The sequence below is a fragment of the Macaca mulatta genome, chromosome 11 (genome assembly GCF_049350105.2).
Source record: "Macaca mulatta isolate MMU2019108-1 chromosome 11, T2T-MMU8v2.0, whole genome shotgun sequence".
In the NCBI taxonomy this organism is placed as follows: Eukaryota; Metazoa; Chordata; class Mammalia; order Primates; family Cercopithecidae; genus Macaca; species Macaca mulatta.
The window spans coordinates 118,458,269-118,475,259 of NC_133416.1; the positions used below are offsets into that span (position 1 = coordinate 118,458,269).

Genomic DNA, 16,991 nt, shown 5'->3' on the forward strand with positions numbered 1-16,991 from the left:
CCGCCTCTGCCTCCCAAGTAGCTGAGATTACAGGTGTGAGCCACTGTGCCCAACCTCCTTTCTCTTGTAATGACACTTGTCATTAGATTTAGGGGCCACCTGGATAATCCAGATTGATTTCATCTCAAGATCCTTAATTACATCTGCAAAGGCACTTTGGTTCTTTTTTTTTTTTTTAAGAGACAGGGTCTCGCTCTGTTTCCCAGGTTGGAGTACAGTGGTGCAATCTTGGCTCACTGCAGCCTCGACTTCCTGAGCTCAAGTGATCCTCCCACCTCAGCCTCCCAAGTGGCTGGGTCTGCAGGTGCAGCCACCATGCCCAGCTCAAAGACACTTTGAATAAAGTCACATTCACAGGCGTTAGGACACAGAGGTATCCTTCTGGGGTGGATGCTCAGCCAGTACACACGTGCCTGCTGCCTGGTCCCATGCTCCACCCCATCCCACGCTCACGGGAACAGTCCAGCCACGTGGGTTTTCCCAGTGATGAGAGTGGAAGGAATGGCAAGAGCTGATGGCACAGCTGCAGGCTGTGGTCCCTGCGAGGACCTATGGCACGAGGCCAAGACAGCCCATGTGTCTGCAGCTGGGGTCATTATCACGCTCATTGCCGGCCATACCATACTCATGGCTAAGAGGCCCAGTGGCACCATTCCTTGCCACCTTTTTGCTTAAAATGTCTCCACTCTCATCAGTGATATCTATAAAAAGACACCCTCTTATTTCCCACCCTTTTCGATCCTTTGGGTCCCACCGTGTCAACGACGAATGACACTGGAGGATGACCCTGTACAGACCAGAGATGCCTCCCTGGGTCCCCAGGCAGCGCACTCCCACGGGACCCCGTAGTACCTCAATTGTAACACGAGGGGGCAGCACTGAGATAGATATTCGTGTGCTTTCAGGCTCAAAGACACAGATTCAAATCCTGTTTGTGTCACTTACTCACTGCGTGACTGTAGAGGAATTAACTCACCTTCCTGAGCTGCAGTCTCCTCTTCTATAAATTGAGAATAATATTAGAACCTGCCTCATGCTGTTATTTGGAGGCAACAAGGTTCACAGTACATAGCAAGTGCTTACTAAGTGTTAACTACTCTCCTTATCATGTATGTGTCCAGCTTTCCTAGCAGATGTGAAATGCACCAGACCTCGGACTGAATCATAGTAAATTTGTATACTCAGAACCTGGTACACAGTAGGCACCTAATAATTGTTGAATATTAGAAATAAGACTCAGCAGCAAAAACGGAAGGAAAGGTTACTGGAGCAAAGAGATACTTCATCAATGAGACCCCCCCCTTCCATGCTCATCTTGTGTTTGTTTACTCAGATAGCATTTATTGGGTGCCTACTGTGTGCCCGGCACTTGCTGGACACTGTGGGGTCACTAGGCACAGCTATGAGCCCACAAACACAGACATGGGCCCAGCCCTCAGAAGCTTACCTTTGAGTGGCAGAAGTGACCAAATCATCAGTCACATAGCCTGTCATCACAATCACAGGGGGACACCAGCATGTCTAGTGCTTGGGGGTACGGACAGGCAGGAAGACAAAGGGAAACAGAAGGGTCTTACGGCCCCCCACTTGGAAACAAGCCCTCATTTGGGGGGTGTTCTTACGGGACCGTCATCTTTCTGGAGAGAAGACTGTTAAAACAGTCACAGGCCAGGAGCCACTCAAGGTCCCAAGATTGCTATGGAACCTTCTGGAAGGTCCATGTGCCCTCTCTCCTCTCTCCCCAAAGCCAGGGAGCAGGGAGGTCATTCCAAGCCCGGCGCTGACTCCACGAGTCTGGTTTCCCAACTCTCCTCCCCAGAAATGCAGGGGCGGGAGAGCTGTCCCCAGCTGTCACCGAGTTAGAGAACGAGGAGCCTTAACTGATGGAGACGTACCATACGAACAGCCCCTTTAGGGCCTCTAATTCATTTTTGAGACATTTAAGAATAACAAAATGTTTTAATGATTTCTTAGGGGAATTAGGAAGACATATTTTTGTTCTCATTAAATTTTATCCTCAGACACAAGAACCAAATGTCAAATGTGTGTTGGGCGCTTCCAGCTTCCCCGCTCCCTGCCGGCCCCCCAGCTCCAACCCCCTCCGTAAAAATAACACTCCTGGAAAATTCTCCGGGACGCGCACACTCCTGTTTTTATATTTCTTGACAGGCAAATTATTTGTCGAAATACTCCTCCCCGCCACCCGAAGCCACACAAGTCCTGATTCAACATTTTTGTTTTGAGTGACTGCTGCCAACACAGATCTTTGGCAAAGAATACGACAGAGCCTGATGGCTCAGCAAGTATTTTGATAAGTGTGCAGCCTGGATGTCTGTAATTACGAAAGAAAACCGTAAATCTTTTGGATATTGTTCACACAGATGTGGCGTGAAGTGAGAAAAAAAAAGCAGTAAAACGTGTTAAAAGCATAATTAATGTCATTGTTGTGGGTGATGATGTGATTTAAACCTCTCTGACTTCTGTATTGGTGATGGCTGATTCCTTTATCACACTCGTAGAGCCGCTAGGTACGGACCCAAGCTTCAGAAGGCTAACTTGTTAACTGAGTGATTAGTTAAAAGGAAAAAAAAAAAAAACAAGGAACGAGGAAATGAGAGGGCAGGCAGATGAACACTGCTGAGGAGATAAGAGACAGGTGAGTGCCCCCAAAATGTTGTTTTCTACTGTGCTTTGGTTTTTACAAATCTGATGCAGATTGGCAGTTCCTGGCAGACATTTCTCACCCTGCTCCTTCTCTTGGGGGGCGAGGCTGGTCAGGAAGGTGCTCGGCACTCGGGCTATACAGGCTGACACACCTGGGTGGAACTCTCAGCTTGGTGTTTTGTGCTGTGTGACCTTGGCCAGGGCTTCAACCTCTCTGAGCTCTGGTTTCTGTGTCTTTAGAAAAGGGATAGTAATAGAACCTACTCAGGGGTGGACGTGAGGATTCGCTACGCTGTACATGAAAGCATTCCGCAGGGTTGAGTAATCAGCAGCCCATTGACATCAGGGTATAACAGTTACAGGAGTGACAGGCGTCTGCTATTGATTCTTCGAGGTTTGGTCTGTTGTCAGAGACATTGGGTAAACAGTGGTGCAGGCAACAGGGTTCCTGAGCCTTTAGAATAGGAAAATGCTCTACAACGTTTAAAGTTTTTAAATTTGTCTCCTCGATTATAAAAGTAGCATATGCATGCTGTCAACTTTAGAAAATAGAGAGAAACAGAAAGAGGGAAAACGACCAGCTAGAAAAGCATTTTGTTGTTTTTCTTTTTCATGATTTTTCCCTGTGTACTTTTTCAAAACAGTTGCTGATTCTACATGTACCGTTTTTAATTGTTTCCTTTATCTGACATGAAGCACTCATATTTCCCTGTGTGATTACAGATCCCAAGTAACTTTGATTCATTGTACAAACCTAACAATCTCTTGTATAGCTGTATTGTAATTTACCTAACCCCTCTCCAATACTGGACAGTTAGGGGGCTTGGGAATGCATGCCCTATTGGTACTGTGCTGTACCAAGAAGAAAACTTGGGAAGGAAAAATAAATTGTAGCCTTGTATTGACCACAAACCCCAGAATCAGTGATCAGAATAAGAATGTTTTTCTCCTTGCTGATTTTATATTGCAGTCCTTTATTTACTAGTTGGCTAAATATATTCGCATATGTTATAAAACATTCATATTTATACTTTTAGAAATCTCTGGTTTATATCTCCGTAGCCCAGATAGTAGATTTTTTCTACCAGAGAGTAGATTATTTTATTATTGATTTGTGGACACTCTTTGTATATGAGGGATATTAACCTTTGTCCAGGTATACATGTTTCATATCTTCTCCCCTGGTTTGCCTTTTGTTTCTCAACTTAGTGTATAGTCTCTTGTCTATCGTATGTAGCAGGCATTCAAAAAAATACTTGCAGAAAGCAAGAAATCTTAGCAAACCTTTGCTTTGTAGCTTCTGAATATAAGGTCCTGTTTTAAAAATCTTTCTCACCTCAAGGGTATGAGGGGTTTTTTTTGTACTTTTGTGATCTTAATTTTTAAACATTTACATTTGAACCAGTTGAAATATAATAGATACTGATAGAAGTAGCAGGGGAGATGAAGCATCTAGCTTTGGTTTTGTCCCAAATAACTCATTTCAGTGCCATCTAGTGGATCAGCCACCTGCACAACTACAGGAAATAGAGATTTTCTACGATTAGAAATTGTTGTCTGTGCTAGCCTTCCCTCGTTCCCTCCTCCTCTCCCTCCTCCATGCCCACGCTTCTGCTCAGTTAGTCCCATAATGGTCAGTGGAACATTGAAGGTTAACATAAAACAGTATTTCACCCGTTAAAAAAGGAAAAGCTTAACAATGCAGATTTTCCTGAAGATGACAGTTAACTTTATTTATTATTATTATTATTATTATTATTATTTCTGAGATGTAGTCTCACTCTGTCACCCAGGCTGGAGTGCAGTGACGCAATCTCAGCTCACTGCAACCTCTGCCTCCAGGGTTCAAGCAATTCTTGTGCCTCAGCTTCCTGAGTAGCTGGGATTACAGGCACATGCCACTACACCCAGCTAATTTTGTATTTTTAGTAGAGACAAGGTTTCACCATGTTGGTCAGGCTGGTCTCGAACTCCCAACCTCAGATGATCCACCTGCCTCAGCCTCCCAAAGTGGTGAGATTGCAGACGTGAGCCACCGCACCCAGGTGACAGTTAACTTTAGAAGGCAGTGTCCCACCATTTCCTGCCACACCTCTGCCCACATCGTTTCCTCTGCCAGGAGCGCCCTTTCCCCATGACCCTCTGGCTACACTTTGCTCCTCCCAGCAGCCCGGGGTTGAAAAGTGGACTGAATGAAAGCATCCAGCTGGGTGCTGCTGCCTGGGAGGTGTTCAGTAAAGGCCAGTCCCTTTCGGAAGGGAGGACAGGCATTTGAGCCGTGGCGTTTCATTAGCTCATGCTCTGAGTGCTTGTTATGTGCCTAGCCCTGTGGGAACTCAAGCTCAAGTCCAGGCCTGCCCTTGGGGACTCTCGGGTTCAGCAGGGACAACATGACCCAAAGGCAGACAACCAGAATACACAACAGAGAACAGGCTTCAAGGAAGGACGGCTGGGGGAGGCCTCAGAGAGGGAGGCCTTTGGACCTGGTTTTAAAGGTTGAAGTACCACCAAGTGGAGATCATTTCTGGGGTACTTTCTGTGTGTCAGGCAGTGTGTTCAGCCCTTACAGATACAATTTCACTGATTCCACACACACACATACCCTGGGAGGTGGGCTCCATCATCCTTCCTCACTGGGAAGCTGAAGAAGTACAGGCTCAGAGAATTCAAGCCACTTGCCCAAGGTCACACAGCAAAGAAGTGATGGAGCCTGAATCTAGACCTGCCCCCTGACCCAGTTCCTACCCACTACCCCAGTTGCAGGATGAATTTAATAATCCAAGGAGCTTGGACAAAACCATTGGAGATTTGAGCTCTAAAAAGAGTGAAAAACAGTTAAAGGGTCTTTGCTGCCAGTAGATTGAAAAGTTCCAGACTGGAAGGATGAGGCCTTTGCTGAAATGCAGATGTGTTGCTTGAGGAAGAACAAGTGGAACTTTCATTCAGGGGAGACAGTCATACACTCCCAACCTGGTGGGTGGAGGAAGAAGGAGCAAGACTCCAGGTTGAAGGACCTCCCTGCAGAACCAGGCCAATCCTGTGCTGCCATTTTGCTTCCCACATCACACTTGACTTCTCCGAGCCTCAGTTTCCCCAATGTAAAATGTGGATAATGACCTCCCCTCATTATAGGGGCCATTGGATGGGTTCAGTGAGCAACAGAGAACGCTAAACATGGTGCCCAGCAGTCATTGCCCCATGCAATTTATTCAGTAAATATTGAGTGCCTACTGTTTGCCAGGCACTCTGTCAACAATGGGGGCACGATGCTGAGCAAAACAGACACTACCCCTGCCCTCCTGGAACTTTCTGTACAGCTCAGTATATAAGTACTTGATTTTGTTGTTGTTGTTGTTTTGGGGGGTTTTTTGGTTAGGGTTTGTTTGTTTGTTTGTTTGTTTGTTTGTTTTTAGTAGAGCCGGGATTTCACCGTGGGCCAGGCTGGTCTTGAACTGCTGACCTCAGATGATCTACCCTCCTCGGCCTCCCAAAGTGCTGAGATTACAGGCGTGAGCTACCACTCCTGGCCAAGAACTTTATTTGTATTGTAAGACCTGTGGGTTTGAGTCCTGGCTGTGCTATTCCCTGGCTGGGTGGCCTTGAGTAACTGGCTCAACCAACCTCTCTGAGCAGCTGTTTCCTCCTTTGGAAAGCAAACTTACCTCCCAGTGCCACTGGGAGGGCTGAGGAAGGTGAGGAGTGTAAAGTCCTTAGCTGGGTGTCTGGCACATAGTAAATGCTCAGTAAACAGTGACTGTTGCTATTGGTGGTGGTGGTATTAATTATTACCATCAGCACCCAGTGCTGACAAAGGAGACCCTCATTCCCAGCCCTCTGTCCCTGCCCAAGCCAGGAGGAAGCCCCCGCCGGCCCCACCGCCAACTGCCCCAAGAAAGGAGTGGGTAGACACATGGCTCACAGCTGCATATAAGGACTTGGCACCCCATCTGCTATTGAAAAGTTTAGATTAAAGGATCAAAGTTAGTCTTGCTGCCACCATCAATAGCCTGAGCCTCCCACCCCCGCAGGCGACCAGAGCCCAGGCCCAGATGGGAGAAGGCTTCTGTCTCGAAGATATTTTGGAGGGGTGCACGCATACTTCTGCATAAATGTGTTTCTAAACAGCCTCTCGGACAGCCTTTCCGGCTCCGTGTTTCCTAAAAAAGCTCCAAATGCCACTTTCCTTCAGATGGACATAGTGGGAGGATAGAGACAGCTTTTCCTAGATTCCCCAACCCCCTCCATGATTTAAAAAAAAAAAAAAAAAAAAAAACACCAACAGCATCAGCTAGTGGTGAAAGATGGAATAGGCTATGTTGTACCCACCAGTGCCTTTAGAAAGTCTGGTGTGGTCTTCAGATAGTATCAGTCCTTTGACTGTGTTCTCTATGGGTTTGGATCCCATGTAACCCAATGAATTAGTCATTTTACTAAGCAGTTTGTGCCCCAGAGCAGGTTGGTGTGTGTAGGACAAAGGGGGGTACACTTCCCCACAGTGTCCCCCATCCCTGCATGCCCATCAGGACCTGCCACCTCTGATGGCTCATAGTGGATCCAAGTCTGCCAGTCATCAGCGCATCAGAAGGGTCTGTTGTATTTAAACACTTTAGATTTGGGGTCTGCACATCCAGGTTGGGTCTAAGGCTGTTTGATCGTCGTGGCCACCGCCCCGGTCTGTCTGTTGACCAACTGCGTGTCGCGGGAGTGAGTGGGGAAATAAAGTCCCGCTCACACCCCTGCGTGGTGCTGGCAGCTCTGGGCAGCCGCATGTGTCGGCTGGAAGGCTTCCGGGAAAAGTGCTGAGCCGAACAGAAACCTGCGTCGCTGGCTCCAGGCGAGGAGTTGCACGGATGCCCTGTCACTTCTCCTGACACTGGGATACCAGGCTTGCCAGACGCTGGAGTGGGGGCATGATTTTAGAGGTTGGGGCTTGGCGGCACCTAGTATTTCCCCAGGTGCAGAGTCCACATGATATTAGAGACAGCCTGGGTGTGCCCGGACCCAAGACTGAAACTTTGAACACACTGCAGGCCATGCGGGTGCCATCTTTCTGCTCCCTTCTGAGTAAAGTCTCAGCCAGGTGCTGGAGCATCTTCAACACCTCCACACCACCTGCAGCTCTCCCCTTTGAACCTCAGGAGAGGCAGCCCAGGCTCAAGGTCTTGGGCAGGCCACAAGGTCTAATGAAAATTCAGATTCAGTAACATCCATTTTCTGTTGTTTTTTTTTTTTCCTTGCCTTTATTTTTATGGTTGAAGCACCTTCTACTTATGATACAAGATCCCGATTTTCTATTTATGAAAGTGAGACAAAACATTCCTTTAAAATATATGTATTTTTAAAAAGTGAGTCAGCCAGGCACAGTAGCTCATGCCTATAATCAAAGCACTTTGGGAGGCTGAGGTGGGAGGATCGCTTGAGTCCAGGAGATCGAGACCAGCCTGGGCAACATAACAAGACTCCGTCTCTACAAAAAATTTTAAAACTAGCTGGGCATGGTGACATGTGCCTGTAGTCCTAGCTACTGGGGAGGCTGAGGTGGGAGGATCACATGAGCCCAAGGAGTTGAGGCTGCAGTGAGCCGCCAGGATCACACCACTGCACTCCAGCCTGGATGACAGTGTGAAACCCTGTCTCAAAACAAAAATAAATAAAAAGTGAGTCACATAGGGCAGATGTCAAGTTAGTCATCTTTCGGGGGCAAATGGACATGGCAGAAATTATAAAGGGAGTACACTAGTGTCTGGCATTTGGGTCGCATTGGCTTGGTGGAAAGGCCTGGGTTCAAATCCATCTCTGACTTTTTCTTGCCTGGTGACCTTGAGCAAGTGGGTTCCCTTGGCTGGGCCTCAGTGTTCTCATCTGGAAAAGGGGGGTGATAATGATAGCTCACATAGTTGTTTCCTTTTTTTTTCCGAGACAGAGTCTCGCTCTGCCGCCCAGGCTGGAGTGCAGTGGCACCATCTCGGCTCACTACAACCTCTGCCTCCTGGGTTCGAGCGATTCTTCTGCCTCAGCCTCCTGAGTAGCTGGGACTACAGGCGCAAGCCACCATGCCTGGCTAATTTTTGTATTTTTGGTAGAGACGGGGTGTCACCATATTGGCTAGACTGGTCTCAAACTCCTAGACCTCGTGATCTGCACGTCTCGGCCTCCCAAAGTGCTGGGATTACAGGCGTGAGCCACCGCGCCCGGCCAGTTGTTTCCATAATTTAAGTGAGATATAGAAATATGCAACATGCTGGCACTTGTTGGAGGTGGGGTCAAGAAATTCCACTTCCTCTGAGCTCTTGGCTGAAGAAATTGGGTGGGGGTCTCATCTGTCCCCTGCCCTACCCAACCTTGTGGATGTGGGGGCCCCATCTGCCCCAGGACGGATGGTTGCTGGAGTTTGAGAGATGAAGCTCAAACACTCACGTTTGGAGGGCCACAGCCCACTCTGAACCCAGCTGCCACCCTCGGCCACAGCGCCCCGCCCTCCCAGCCTGCACAGGGAGGGGAGAGGAAATTGGCACTGGGCGTCCCCTGGGCCATTCCCCATCTGTGAAATGGATTGGTTCTTATGAAGACGGAGCAAAGTTGTATTTCTGGGATGGTAACCCCAGGGGAGGTTGGTAGGACGGTCAGCTGCCGTTTCTTTATCTAATGAAAGCTGTTTCTCCTGGTATTTCCTGTGTCTAGAATACTCTCCCGCAACCCCCCTGCTAGCTGCCTCATTAGGGCTCCGAGGAGACACCACTCCCCTGACCAGGCTGCCCAGTTAGCGCCACCCAGCCCACCCTCTCCCCCAGCCCTGCTTCATTTTGCTTCTGTGCCCGTCTCACTCCAGTTGCCTCACCCATCCTTTGTCCATCATTCCCTCTAGAATATCAGCCCCAGGAGGGCAGGAATTTTCTCTCACTTCCGTCTGGACCTCCACGGCCCAGAGCCTTCCCTGACACACAGCAGGCACTCGGGAAATACTTGGCAACTGAAGAAATGCTGTCAACACGTAGTGGACTGGTGGATAAATGACGACTGCATTAGGGACTCTTAGTCACCTGTCACGGCTGTAACAAATACCATGAGCTTAGAGGCTTAAAACAACACACATTTATGATCTCACCCTTCTGCAGAACAGAAGTCCAAGATGGGTCTCACTGGGCAAAAATCAAAGCATTCGCAGGGCTGTGGTGTTTCTGGAGGCAGGAGGCTGCAGGGGATAAGTCATTTCCTTGTCTTTTCCACCTTCTGGGGCTGGGGCCGCCTATGTTCCTTGGCTCATGGCCCCTTCTTCCATCTTCAAAGACAGCCGGGCAGCCTCTTCAGTCAATCTCTGACTGTAATCCCTTTCCATCTGCAACCTTCAGTCCCTGTTCCATGTAACAAAACACACTCACAGGTGGGGCATGGTGGCTCACACTCATAATCCCAGCACTTTTGGAGGCTGAGGCAGGAGGATCACCTGAGCCCAGGAGTTTGAGAACAACCTGGGCAACATAGTTAGACCCATCTCTATAAAAATTAAAAAACTATCTGGGCATGGTGGCACGTGCCTGTGGCCCCAGCTACTCCAGAGGCTGAGACAGGAGGATTGGTTACTTGAGCCCAGGAGGTCGAGGCTGCAGTGAGCCGTGATTGTGCCACTGCACTCTGGCCTGGGCGGCAGAGCAAGACCCTGTCTCTAAAAAGAACAACAAAAAACACTCACAGGTTCTGAGGGTCAAGATGTCTTTGAAGAGCCATTATTCCTGCCTGCCACAGAGATGCCCCCATGTAAAACTCTAAAACTCTGTGGCGCTCTACCCTCTCACCCAGAGCTCTAATAATTTCTTTTTTTTTTTTTTTTTTTTTTTTTTTGAGACAGAGTCTTGCTCTGTCGCCCAGGCTGGAGCGCAGTGGCCGGATCTCGGCTCACTGCAAGCTCCGCCTCCCGGGTTTACGCCATTCTCCTGCCTCAGCCTCCCGAGTAGCTGGGACTACAGGCGCCCGCCACCTCGCCCGGCTAGTTTTTTGTATTTTTTAGTAGAGACGGGGTTTCACTGTGTTAGCCAGGATGGTCTCGATCTCCTGACCTCGTGATCCGCACGTCTCGGCCTCCCAAAGTGCTGGGATTACAGGCTTGAGCCACCGCGCCCAGCCGAGCTCTAATAATTTCATCATTTATCACACTTTTCAAACAACCCACGTTAATTGAGCACCTACTATGTGAAGAGCCAGAGCTGGACCCAGGAAGACACGGGAATGAAAAACCAGATTCCTTTGGTGTTCCATGGCTGTCAGGTTCTCTGAGAAACGTTTTCCAGACATTTTAAAGATTTTTTGTCATTTCTCTCTCTTTCAATTTGTGTTTGTAAGAGGAGCCAATGACATTTAGCTGATGCATTGAATAATACCATTGGACAAAGTAAACGGGAGGCCCTCAGGTTTGCCAAGCCGCCCGGCAGAGCATTCTACTCCATAGAAGCTGGCAGAATCCTGCAATTGTCTGATGTTTGTAATTTTTTCCTCCCTACCCCAACTCCCAGCAAGGTAGCTCAGGGCTCCACGGATTCCTGCCAGATAGGGAAGGTGGGAAGAAATGAGTTCCCTGTACAACATAAAATCTGGGAACACAGCACTGTGCGTTGGGGGAGGAAACAAGGAGTGGAAAATACCCAGGGAAGTAAACGATCATTGCAGCTGTGTACTTTCCAGAGCAGCCAGCTGAACCCACAGGCCAGTTCCTCAGGAGTCAGAGAGAATGAGGAGGCAGGAGGACCAGTGCCTAGGACCTGCCAGGTCCCCTTATGGCATGGGCTTGTCTCCCTGAACGGCAGATTAAATAGATACAGCAGGAGAGAAGTAGGTTAGACTTGAGTGAGGACTTCCTTCCTATGATACTTGGAGCCTTGGCAGTTCCTCAGTCCTCCCTGTCTCACAGTTTGTATCGAGTCCATTGCCAAATGTTATGGTTTGAATTGTGTCCCCCAGAAAGATATGTTGAAGTCCTAACCACCAATACCTCTAAATGTGGCCTCATTTGGAAAAAGCGACTTTGCAGGATATAATCAAGGTAAGATGAGGTCATTAGAGTGACCTCTAATCCAGTATGATTGACATACTCATAAGAAGAGGAGAGGCCAGGCATGGTGGCTCACACCTATAATCCCAGCACTTTGGGAGGCCAAGATGGAAGGATTGCTGGAACCCAGGAGTTTGGCACCACAGTGAGCTGTGATCATGTCACTGCCCTCTAGTTTGGGCAACAGAGCAAGACCCCATCTCAAAAATAAACAAGAAGCTGGGTGTGGTGGCTCACACCTGTAATCCTAACACTTTGGAAGGCCGAGGGCGGCAGATCACAAGGCCAAGAGATCGAGACCATCCTGGCCAACATGGTGACACCCTGTCTCTACTAAAGATACAAAAATTAGCTGAGTATGGTGGTGTGTGCCTTTAGTCCCAGCTACTCAGGAGGCTGAGGCAGGAGGATTGCTTGAACCCGGGAAGTGGAGGTTGCAGTGAGCCAAGATTACGCCATTGCACTCCAGCCTGGCGAAAGAGTGAGACTCTGTCTCAAAGATAAATAAATAAAATAAAATAAAGTAAATAAACAAATAAACAAGGACCGGGCACAGTGGCTCATGCCTGTAATCCCAGCACTTTGGGAAGCTGAGGTGGATGGATCACTTGAAGTCAGCAGTTCAAGACCAGCCTGACCAACATGGTGAAACTCCATTTCTACTAAAAATAAAATACAAAATAGCTGGGCATCGTGGCTTATGCCTGTAATCTCAGCTACTTGGGAACCTGAGGCAGGAGAATTGCTTAAACCCGGGAGACGGAGGTTGCAGTGAACCAAGATCTCGCCACTGCACTCCAGCCTGGGTGACAGAGCGAAACTCTGTCTCAAATAAATAAATGAATAAGAATCGGGGAGAGAGAGACAGAAGGTCATGTGACAACGAGGGCAGAGATCGAAGTCGTGCAGCTGCAAGTCAGGGAAAGCCAGATTGCCAGCGACACCAGAAGCTGGGGGAAAGGCCCAGGTCTTCCCTAGAGCCTTGGGGAGAGCATGGCTCTCTGACTACTGACACCTGGATTTCGGACCTCCAGTCTCCAAAACACAGCGGAACAGATTCCTCTGGCTGCTGTGCCCCGTTACCACAAACTGGGCGGTTTAAAGCAACAAATGTTTTCTTTCAGCTGCAGAATCCAGAAGCCCCACATCAAGGTGTCGGCAGAGTTAATTCCTTCTGGAGACTCTGTGGTGGTGTCACATGCCTCTCTCCCAGCTTCTGGGGCTGCCGGCAATCCTTGGCACTCCTCGGCTTCTAGATGTGTCATTTCCACCTCGGCATCCATCTTCACGTGGCCTCCTTCCCTGTGTGGCTCTGTGTATCCTCTCCTCTTCTCCTAAGGACTCCAACCATTGCATTAGGACCCAACCTACTCCAATATGATCTCATCTTGACTTGATGACATCTGCAAAGACCCTATTTCCAAATAGGGTTACATTCTGATGTTCCAAATTCACATGAAGTTGGGGAAACACTGTTCAGCTCAGTGCACCAGGTCCCACCAACGTTTCCTGTGTAACTCGTGAATCTGAGCGCTGCTCCCACTTATGCCACCACTGTGACCAGAGCCATCATCATGGCTGCCAGGACTATTGCAGTAGCCGCCTGTCTGGCGCCCTCTGCACCCCACTTTTCACAAAGCAGCCAGATGAGCCTTTGAAAAAGGCAAATTAGAATGTGTCCTCCCACTGCCCTTAGGATAAATCCCACCCTCATCTACATTATCAACAGAGGGGCTTTGGGATCTACCTGCCCACCTGTCCCCCTCATCTCCCCCAATTCCACTCTAGCCACTGGGACCTGGTGTCATGTCCTCAGATGCCACTGAGCTTTGCACAGATTCCTTCCAGCCACCAGCCTTTTGCACAAGCGGTGCCTCCCACCTAGACCTCTCTCCCACAGATCTTCCCTGCTCCACATCAGCACCCCTAGTTCCACGTCACTGAGGTCTTTCCCAATCTCCTCCCCAAGGTGAGTTGAGATCCCCCCCAGGGTCAGTGTTGATGGAAACGTTCTCTATGGTACCACTGAGCACCCTTGCAAAGGTGCAGCACCTGTCTCCCCACTGGGATGTCGGCTGCACAAAGACGGGGGCTCATCTGTCTCACTCACCATCATGCCTCCCACAGTCGTTCAATAAACTCAGGCTGAGTAAAGCAGGCACAAGGACTCAGGTGCCCTGGGGAGCTCTGCCAGCTTCAGACTCATCACTGCAGAATGCACCAGCACCAGTCACGGATTTCATATCCACAGACTCCTAGGGGGAGGGTCTGTGTTTGTCCTGGTTTTACAGATGGGGAAACTGAGGCTCTGAGAAGCAAGTGATTTGGGTCCTCCGGGAGGCAGATGCCAAGACAGCTTTAGATATTCAAGGAATTTATTAGGGGAAGGCCCATGAAGGAAAGAGGAGAGGGAGAGGGAGGAGGTGGGATGCTGGTCTGATGCCTGAGAAAGGAGGAAAGGAGGAGGGAGGATTGGACAGGATGAACCTTGGACTGCAGCACAGCTCTGAGAAAATCTTGGCCAGGCTGGTGGGGAGTTTCAGAGCAAGCTGTACTGGTCAGCTCCAGCTACCATTAAAAACATACCACAGGCCGGGCGCAGTGGCTCATGTCTGTAATCCCAGCACTTTGGGAAGCCAAGGCAGGTGGATCACGAGGTCAGGAGATCAAGACCATCCTAGCTAACACAGTGAAACCCCATCTTTACTAAAAATACAAAAACTTAGCTGGGTGAGGTGGCGGGCTCCTATAGTCCCAGCTACTCAGGAGGCTGAGGAAGGAGAATGGCGTGAACCTGGGAGGCGGAGCTTGCAGTGAACCGAGATCGCGCCACCACACTCCAGCCTGGGTGACAGAGCAAGACTCCATCTCCAAAAAAAAAAAATCTCAGGCAGTGCGCTTTGGCTTACGCCTGTAATCCCAGAACTTTGGGAAGCCGAGGCGGGCAGATTGCCTGAGGTCAGGAGTTTGAGACCAGCCTGACCAACATGGTGAAACCCCATCTCTACTAAAAATACAAAATTAGCCAGGTGTGGTAGCCTGCACCTGTAGTCTCAGCTACTCAGGAGGCTGGAGCAGGAGAATCACTTGAACCCAAGACGTGTAGGTTGCAGTGAGTTGAGATCACACCATTACACTCCAGCCTGGGCAACAAGCGCGAAACTCCATCTAAAAAAACAAAACACACCCAGAACAGGAGCAAGAAATTTACTTTCCCACAGTTCAGAAGGCTGGAAGTTCAAGATCAAGGTGCCTTCAGGGTTAGTTTCCAGTAGAACCTCCCTTCCTGGCTTGCAGACAGCTGCCTTCTTACTGTGTCCTCACACAGCCTTTCCTCTATTGATGCACAGAAAAGGGGATGGTCAATGGGTCATTTAAATTAGTGTCCCCACCTCCCCCCACCAAAGGCTGTTCAGAAAGTCAGGGATGCTTCTGACAATCTAGAGGATACCACAGGCCGGGAGCGGTGGCTCACGTCTGTAATCCCAGCACTTTGGAAGACTGAGGCGGGCGGATCACTTGAAGTCAGGAGTTAGACACCAGCCTGGCCAACCTGGTGAAACCCTGTCCCTACTAAAAATACAAAAAAAATTAGCCAGGTATGGTGGCACATGCCTGTAATCTCAGCTACTCTGGAGACTGAGGCAGGACAATCACTTGAACCCAGGAGGCAGAGGTTGCAGTGAGCCGAGATCACGCCACTGCACTCAAGCCTGGGTGATGGAGTGAGACTTAGTTTTTTGTTGTTGTTGTTTTTTAAAGACAATCTCCAAATGTAGCCACATGGGGGCCAGATTAGGCCTTCAGGATGCGGGTCTGCGGCGGGCAGGGTCACAGTTCAGTCCATGGTGCAATTGCCTGTTCCAGCATTAGGCAGGACTATTCCCGCCATGCTCAGCCATTGGAAGATGCCATACCTGGAAGGTGTCACCAACACCTCGAGGGAGGTTCTCTCGAAGGGAGCGCTGAGTGGCACCTTCCACAACTGCCACGAGTCATAATAATAAGAGCAGCACTCATTTGGAGTCTGCAGATGCCGGGCACTGAAGCAGGAGCTCGGCGTGCTCAGATAGCCCCTGCGTAACCCCATGCAGTAGGTCCTTTTGTTATCTCCCTTTTACTAATGGGGAAACTGAGGCTCGGGGACCCTAAGTGACTTTCCCTGGTGGTGTTACAGCCAGGGTCTGACCTCCAGCCTCCCAGCCTGGCCTCCTTTCCCTTTCTCTAAGCGTGTCTTTGGGGATTTGGGGAAATCACAGTGTTCCCCAATTTCTGTATTTTTAGTAGAGAGGGGTTTCACCATGTTGGTCAGGCTGGTCTCAAACTCCTGACCTCAGGCAGTCTGCCCACCTCGGCCTCCTAAAGTGCTGGGATTACAGGCGTGAGCCACGGCACACGGCCTGTGGTATGTTTTTAATAGCAGCTGGAGCTGACCAGTACACCTTGCTCTGAAACTCCCCACCAGCCTGGCCAAGACTTTCTCAGAGCCATGCTGCAGTCCAAGGTTCATCCTGTCCAATCCTCCCTCCTCCTTCCCTCCTTTCTCAGGCATCAGACTAGCATCCTACCTCCTCCCCTTCCTTCCCCTCTTTCTTTTGTGGGCCTTCCCCTAATAAATCCCTTGCATATCTCTTGCATCAAGTTCAGCCGTGAAGGTGTCTCATAATCACCCTCCCTGACCATCCTGGTTGTAAGGGATAGACCCAGGGCCAAAGTACTCGCCTCCATGGCCTCCTGCCTCTATCTGATGACACCTAATGTTGAGTGCATGCCTGAGATATATTGTAATGGGCATTTGGACAGGGGAACCAGAGAATTGAGTGCGTTGTCCAGGGTCACACAGCAGGCCAGCAGCAGGACCGTGGGCAGCCGTCCGACTTGTGCTTCTGGTCTAATAGTAAGAAGCCAGGGCCCTCATGGTCTGTCTCAAAGCAGCCCGGCCCAGGAGATAAGGCCAGGCAGTAGCAGAGCAAAGCTGGGACACAAGCAGTGGTCCCCTCTGGCCTCTGTGGGAATCAGCCCATTGTTCTTTACTGAGCACTTAGGTGTACCAGGCACTGTGTTAACTGTTTTGCAAAACTTAGGTTTCACATCTTCATAGTAAGTTAGTTATGCGGTTAGTGTCACCATTTTATAGAAGGGAAAACTGAAGCTTAAAGGGCTGAAATGCTTTACTTAAGACCACACAATGAGTAAGTGGCAGAGATGGGATTCTAACCCAGATGGCTCTGCCTGCAGAGCCGCGCTTTGAGCTCACCTCTCGCTTCTTGCTCTCGCTCTAATC

At 49.4% G+C, this 16,991-nt stretch overlaps 1 protein-coding gene across 13 annotated transcripts in view; it reads left to right on the forward strand.

The window, feature by feature from the left end:
- Positions 1–16,991, forward strand: part of CUX2 (cut like homeobox 2) — a 322,157-nt gene that overhangs the window by 238,023 nt on the left and 67,143 nt on the right. The gene's annotated exons all lie outside the window — the stretch shown is intronic.